This window comes from Rutidosis leptorrhynchoides, chromosome 11 (assembly GCF_046630445.1).
Source record: "Rutidosis leptorrhynchoides isolate AG116_Rl617_1_P2 chromosome 11, CSIRO_AGI_Rlap_v1, whole genome shotgun sequence".
Classification (NCBI taxonomy): Eukaryota; Viridiplantae; Streptophyta; class Magnoliopsida; order Asterales; family Asteraceae; genus Rutidosis; species Rutidosis leptorrhynchoides.
The window spans coordinates 203491325-203499729 of NC_092343.1; positions in this window are offsets into that span (position 1 = coordinate 203491325).

Sequence of the window (8405 nt, forward strand, 5' to 3'; positions counted from 1 at the left end):
TCTCCAAATTTTGGTACCCAAATCCTTTCAGCCCTATACCGGGTTCCGTCTTCACGAATATTAAGATGCTTCTCCGATCCTTTGGGTATTTCATCCTTTAAATTTCCCTCTTTTAAAACTCCTTGTTGCGCCTCCTTTATTTGAGTAGTAAGGTTATTATGAATCATTATATTCATAGATTTTACTCGAATGGGTTCTCTGTCCTTCCTGCTCAAGGCATCGGCTACCACATTTGCCTTCCCCGGGTGGTAACGAATCTCAAAGTCGTAATCATTCAACAATTCAATCCACCTACGCTGCCTCATATTCAGTTGTTTCTGATTAAATATGTGTTGAAGACTTTTGTGGTCGGTATATATAATACTTTTGACCCCATATAAGTAGTGCCTCCAAGTCTTTAATGCAAAAACAACCGCGCCTAATTCCAAATCATGCGTCGTATAATTTTGTTCGTGAATCTTCAATTATCTAGACGCATAAGCAATCACCTTCGTTCGTTGCATTAATACACAACCGAGACCTTGCTTTGATGCGTCACAATAAATCACAAAATCATCATTCCCTTCAGGCAATGACAATATAGGTGCCGTAGTTAGCTTTTTCTTCAATAACTGAAATGATTTCTCTTGTTCATCATTCCATTCAAATTTCTTCCCTTTATGCGTTAATGCAGTCAAGGGTTTTGCTATTCTGGAAAAGTCTTGGATGAACCTTCTGTAGTAACCAGCTAGTCCTAAAAACTGGCGTATGTGTTTCAGTGTTTTCGGGGTTTCCCACTTTTCAACAGTTTCTATCTTTGCCGGATCCACCTTAATACCTTCTTTGTTCACTATGTGACCGAGGAATTGAACTTCTTCCAACCAAAATGCATACTTTGAAAACTTAGCGTACAATTCTTCCTTCCTCAATACTTCTAACACCTTTCTCAAATGTTCACCGTGTTCTTGGTCATTCTTTGAGTAAATAAGTATGTCATCAATGAAAACAATGACAAACTTGTCAAGGTATGGTCCACACACTCGGTTCATTAGGTCCATGAACACAGCTGGTGCATTAGTTAAACCAAACGGCATGACCATAAACTCGTAATGACCGTAACGTGTTCTGAAAGCTCTCTTTGGAATATCATCGTCTTTCACCCGCATTTGATGATACCCGGAACGTAAGTCAATCTTTGAATAAATAGACGAGCCTTGTAGTTGATCAAATAAGTCGTCGATTTTCGGTAGTGGGTAGCGGTTCTTGATGGTAAGTTTGTTCAACTCTCGGTAGTCGATACACAACCTGAATGTACCATCTTTCTTCTTGACAAACAAAACAGGAGCTCCCCACGGTGATGTGCTTGGTCGAATGAAACCACGCTCTAAAAGTTCTTGTAATTGGTTTTGTAGTTCTTTCATCTCGCTGGGTGCGAGTCTGTAAGGAGCACGAGCTATTGGTGCAGCTCCTGGTACAAGATCTATTTGAAATTCAACGGATCGATGTGAGGGTAATCCCGGTAATTCTTTCGGAAATACATCGGGAAATTCTTTTGCAATGAGAACATCATTGATGCTCTTTTCTTTAGTTTGTACTTTATCGACGTGTGCTAGAACAGCATAGCAACCTTTTCTTATTAGTTTTTGTGCCTTCAAATTACTAATAAGATGTAGCTTCGTGTTGCCCTTTTCTCCGTACACCATTAAGGGTTTTCCTTTTTCTCGTATAATGCGAATTGCATTTTTGTAACAAACGATCTCTGCTTTCACTTCTTTCAACCAGTCCATACCGATTATCACATCAAAACTCCCTAACTCTACTGGTATCAAATCAATCTTAAATGTTTCGCTAACCAGTTTAATTTCTCGATTCCGACATATATTATCTGCTGAAATTAATTTACCATTTGCTAATTCGAGTAAAAATTTACTATCCAAAGGCGTCAATGGACAACTTAATTTAGCACAAAAATCTCTACTCATATAGCTTCTATTCGCACCCGAATCAAATAAAACGTAAGCAGATTTATTGTCAATAAGAAACGTACCCATAACAAGCTCCGGGTCTTCCTGTGCCTCTGCCGCATTAATATTGAAAACTCTTCCGCGGCCTTGTCCATTCGTGTTCTCCTGGTTCGGGAAATTTCTAATAATGTGGCCCGGTTTTCCACATTTATAACAAACTACATTGGCATAACTTGCTCCGACACTACTTTCTCCGCCATTACTCGTTCCGACACCATTTGTTCCTTTCGTTCTATTAACCCCTGGTCCGTAGACCTCACACTTCGCCGCGCTATGACCATTTCTTTTACACTTGTTGCAAAATTTGGTGCAGAACCCCGAGTGATACTTTTCACACCTTTGGCATAGCTGCTTCTGATTGTTGTTGTTGTCGCGGTTATTATTGTTGTTGGGATGATTGTTGTAGTTGCTATTGTTGTTGTTGTTGGGTCGTTTGTTGTAGTTGCGATTGATGTTGCGATTGTTGGGATAATTGTTGCGATTATTGTTGTAATTGCTGTTGTTGTTGTATTGGTGATTCTTATCACCGTTTTCCTCCCACTTTCTTTTGACTTGCTTCACATTGGCCTCTTCAGCAGTCTGTTCTTTAATTCTTTCTTCAATCTGGTTCACTAGTTTGTGAGCCATTCTACATGCCTGTTGTATGGAGGCAGGCTCGTGTGAACTTATATCTTCTTGGATTCTTTCCGGTAATCCTTTCACAAACGCTTCGATCTTCTCTTCCTCATCTTCGAATGCTCCCGGACACAATAGGCACAATTCTGTGAATCGTCTTTCGTACGTGGTAATATCAAATCCTTGGGTTCGTAACCCTCTAAGTTCTGTCTTGAGCTTATTGACCTCGGTTCTGGGACGGTACTTCTCGTTCATCAAGTGCTTGAATGCTGACCACGGTAGTGCGTACGCATCGTCTTGTCCCACTTGCTCTAGATAGGTATTCCACCATGTTAACGCAGAACCTGTGAAGGTATGCGTAGCGTACTTCACTTTGTCCTCTTCAGTACACTTACTTATGGCAAACACCGATTCAACCTTCTCGGTCCACCGTTTCAATCCGATTGGTCCTTCGGTTCCATCAAATTCCAAAGGTTTGCAGGCAGTGAATTCTTTGTAGGTGCATCCTACACGATTTCCTGTACTGCTAGATCCAAGGTTATTGTTGGTATGTAGCGCAGCCTGTACTGCGGCTATGTTTGAAGCAAGAAAAGTACGGAATTCCTCTTCATTCATATTCACGGTGTGTCGAGTAGTCGGTGCCATTTCCTTCAAAATAGTCAAATGGAACAAGTTAATCATACAGAATATTAAGAGTAGTTAATAGTATTTCGTAGCATAATATGAACTCATTTATAAAAGCTTTTTCTTCATATTAGCATTTTATAAGTTTAAATTCGGGTAGTACCTACCCGTTAAGTTCATACTTAGTAGCTAATATACAATTCAACTACTACAATTCTATATGAAAAACTGATTATAATACTATTTCGCGTTCAAACTTTTACACAATATTTTACAAACTTACAATACCGCTTATTTTACATATAGCATGAAATATAGCACACAATAAATTTGATACAAGATGGTTGTGAAGATAATTCTAGCTAGTACACAAGTCGTTCAGCAAAGGCAATAAAGACACGTAATTCGTACGTCCAGAAACAAGTCATGCATTCTGGTTTTACTAGGATTACTTCCCATCCTTGGTCTTGTGGAACATAACCGTTATGGCCGTTGATAAGATAGCGTGTTGTAACGTCGTCAAAGGGACGAGGGTTACGTAATGTCCAACAGTCCCGTAACAATCTAAAAACCTCATTTCTTACCCCAATTACCGACTCCGTCACTTGTGGGAACGTTTTGTTTAATAGTTGTAGCCCGATGTTCTTGTTCTCACTTTGGTGAGAAGCGAACATTACTAATCCGTAAGCATAACATGCTTCTTTATGTTGCATGTTACCCGCTTTTTTTAAATCACGAAGTCCAATATTCGGATATATTGAGTCAAAATAATTTCTTAACCCATTGCGTAAAATAGCATTTGGGTTCCCCGCAATATATGCGTCAAAGTAAACACATCGTAACTTATGGATTTCCCAATGTGATATCCCCCATCTTTCGAACGAAAGCCTTTTATAAACCAAGGCATTCTTGGAATGTTCTTCGAATGTCTTACAAACTGATCTCACCTTAAATAGTTGTGCCGAGGAATTCTGACTGACTCTAGACAAGATTTCATCAATCATGTCTCCGGGTAGGTCTCTTAAAATATTGGGTTGTCTATCCATTTTGTGTTTTTATACTGTAAAATAGACAAGAGTTAGATTCATAACAAAAAATACTTATTAATACAAGCAATTTTTACATATATCATAAAGCATAAGCACACTATATTACATATATTACACCACACGAATACAACTATCTTATTCCGACTCGCTTGTTTCTTCTTCTTCGGTTTTGGTTCGTTTTGCCAAGTTTCTAGGGATATATGATGTTCCCCTAATACGAGCCGTCGTTTTCCACATTGGTTTAGAAAAACATGGTGGTTTAGAGGTTCCCGGGTCATTGTTACAATTTAAGGACTTCGGGGGTTCACGATACATATAAAGTTCATCGGGGTTGAAATTAGATTTCTCTATTTTTATGCCCTTTCCCTTATTATTTTCTTTTGCCTTTTTAAATTCAGTTGGGGTAATTTCTATAACATCATCGGAATTCTCGTCGGAATCCGATTCATCGGAGAATTGGTAATCCTCCCAATATTTTGCTTCCTTAGCGGAAACACCATTGACCATAATTAACCTTGGTCGGTTGGTTGAGGATTTTCTTTTACTTAACCGTTTTATTATTTCCCCCACCGGTTCTATTTCTTCATCCGGTTCCGATTCTTCTTCCGGTTCCGATTCTTCTTCCGGTTCCGACTCTTCTTCCGGTTCCTCTTCGAGAACTTGTGAATCAGTCCACGAATCATTCCAATTTACATTTGACTCTTCATTATTATTAGGTGAGTCAATGGGACTTGTTCTAGAGGTAGACATCTATCACATAATATCAAACACGTTAAGAGATTAATATATCACATAATATTCACATGTTAAAAATATATAGTTTCCAACAAAATTTGTTAAGCAATCATTTTTCAAGTAAACACGGTCGAAGTCCAGGCTCACTAATGCACCCTAACAAACTCGATAAGACACACTAATGCAAAATTCTGGTTCTCTAAGACCAACGCTCTGATACCAACTGAAATGTCCCGTTCTTATTGATTAAAAACGTTCCATATTAATTGATTTTGTTGCGAGGTTTTGACCTCTATATGAGACGTTTTTCAAAGACTGCATTCATTTTAAAACAAACCATAACCTTTATTTCATCAATAAAGGTTTAAAAAGCTTTACGTAGATTATCAAATAATGATAATCTAAAATATTCTGTTTACACACGACCATTACATAATGGTTTACAATACAAATATGTTACAACAAAATAAGTTTCTTGAATGCAGTTTTTACACAATATCATACAAGCATGGACTCCAAATCTCGTCCTTATTTAAGTATGCGACAGCGAAAGCTCTTAATAATCACCTGAGAATAAACATGCTTAAAACGTCAACAAAAATGTTGGTGAGTTATAGGTTTAACCTATATATATTAAATCATAATAATAGACCACAAGATTTCATATTTCAATACACATCCCATACATAGAGATAAAAATCATTCATATGGTGAACACCTGGTAACCGACATTAACAAGATGCATATATAAGAATATCCCCATCATTCCGGGACACCCTTCGGATATGATATAAATTTCGAAGTACTAAAGCATCCGGTACTTTGGATGGGGTTTGTTAGGCCCAATAGATCTATCTTTAGGATTCGCGTCAATTAGGGTGTCTGTTCCCTAATTCTTAGATTACCAGACTTAATAAAAAGGGGCATATTCGATTTCGATAATTCAACCATAGAATGTAGTTTCACGTACTTGTGTCTATTTTGTAAATCATTTATAAAACCTGCATGTATTCTCATCCCAAAAATATTAGATTTTAAAAGTGGGACTATAACTCACTTTCACAGATTTTTACTTCGTCGGGAAGTAAGACTTGGCCACTGGTTGATTCACGAACCTATAATAATATATACATATATATCAAAGTATGTTCAAAATATAATTACAACACTTTTAATATATTTTGATGTTTTAAGTTTATTAAGTCAGCTGTCCTCGTTAGTAACCTACAACTAGTTGTCCACAGTTAGATGTACAGAAATAAATCGATAAATATTATCTTGAATCAATCCACGACCCAGTGTATACGTATCTCAGTATTGCTCACAACTCAAACTATATATATTTTGTAATCAACCTCAACCCTGTATAGCTAACTCCAACATTCACATATAGAGTGTCTATGGTTGTTCCGAAATATATATAGATGTGTCGACATGATAGGTCGAAACATTGTATACGTGTCTATGGTATCTCAAGATTACATAATATACAATACAAGTTTATTAAGTTATGGTTGGAATAGATTTGTTACCAATTTTCACGTAGCTAAAATGAGAAAAATTATCCAATCTTGTTTTACCCATAACTTCTTCATTTTAAATCCGTTTTGAGTGAATCAAATTGCTATTGTTTCATATTGAACTCTATTTTATGAATATAAACAGAAAAAGTATAGGTTTATAGTCGGAAAAATAAGTTACAAGTTATTTTTGTAAAGGTAGTCATTTCAGTCGAAAGAACGACGTCTAGATGACCATTTTAGAAAACATACTTCCACTTTGAGTTTAACCATAATTTTTGGATATAGTTTCATGTTCATAATAAAAATCATTTTTTCAGAATAACAACTTTTAAATCAAAGTTTATCATAGTTTTTAATTAACTAACCTAAAACAGCCCGCGGTGTTACTACGACGGCGTAAATCCGGTTTTACGGTGTTTTTCGTGTCTCCAGGTTTTAAATCATTAAGTTAGCATATCATATAGATATAGAACATGTGTTTAGTTGATTTTAAAATTCAAGTTAGAAGGATTAACTTTTATTTGCGAACAAGTTTAGAATTAACTAAACTATGTTCTAGTGATTACAAGTTTAAACCTTCGAATAAGATAGCTTTATATGTATGAATCGAATGATGTTATGAACATCATTACTACCTTAAGTTCCTTGGATAAACCTACAGAAAAAGAGAAAAATGGATCTAGCTTCAACGGATCCTTGGATGGCTCGAAGTTCTTGAAGCAGAATCATGACACGAAAACAAGTTCAAGTAAGATCATCACTTGAAATAAGATTGTTATAGTTATAGAAATTGAACCAAAGTTTGAATATGATTATTACCTTGTATTAGAATGATAACCTACTGTAACAAACAAAGATTTCTTGAGGTTGGATGATCACCTTACAAGATTGGAAGTGAGCTAGCAAACTTGAAAGTATTCTTGATTTTATGTAACTAGAACTTGTAGAATATATGAAGAACACTTAGAACTTGAAGATAGAACTTGAGAGAGATCAATTAGATGAATAAAATTGAAGAATGAAAGTGTTTGTAGGTGTTTTTGGTCGTTGGTGTATGGATTAGATATAAAGGATATGTAATTTTGTTTTCATGTAAATAAGTCATGAATGATTTCTCATATTTTTGTAATTTTATGAGATATTTCATGCTAGTTGCCAAATGATGGTTCCCACATGTGTTAGGTGACTCACATGGGCTGCTAAGAGCTGATCATTGGAGTGTATATACTAATAGTACATACATCTAAAAGTTGTGTATTGTACGAGTACGAATACGGGTGCATACGAGTAGAATTGTTGATGAAACTGAACGAGGATGTAATTGTAAGAATTTTTGTTAAGTAGAAGTATTTTGATAAGTGTATTGAAGTCTTTAAAAAGTGTATAAATACATATTAAAACACTACATGTATATACATTTTAACTGAGTCGTTAAGTCATCGTTAGTCGTTACATGTAAGTGTTGTTTTGAAACCTTTAGGTTAACGATCTTGTTAAATGTTGTTAACCCAATGTTTATAATATCAAATGAGATTTTAAATTATTATATTATCATGATATTATCATGTATGAATATCTCTTAATATGATATATATACATTAAATGTCTTTACAACGATAATCGTTACATATATGTCTCGTTTAAAAATCATTAAGTTAGTAGTCTTGTTTTTACATATGTAGTTCATTGTTAATATACTTAATGATATGTTTACTTATCATAGTATCATGTTAACTATATATATATATATCCATATATATGTCATCATATAGTTTTTACAAGTTTTAACGTTCGTGAATCACCGGTCAACTTGGGTGGTCAATTGTCTATATGAAACATATTTCAATTAATCAAGT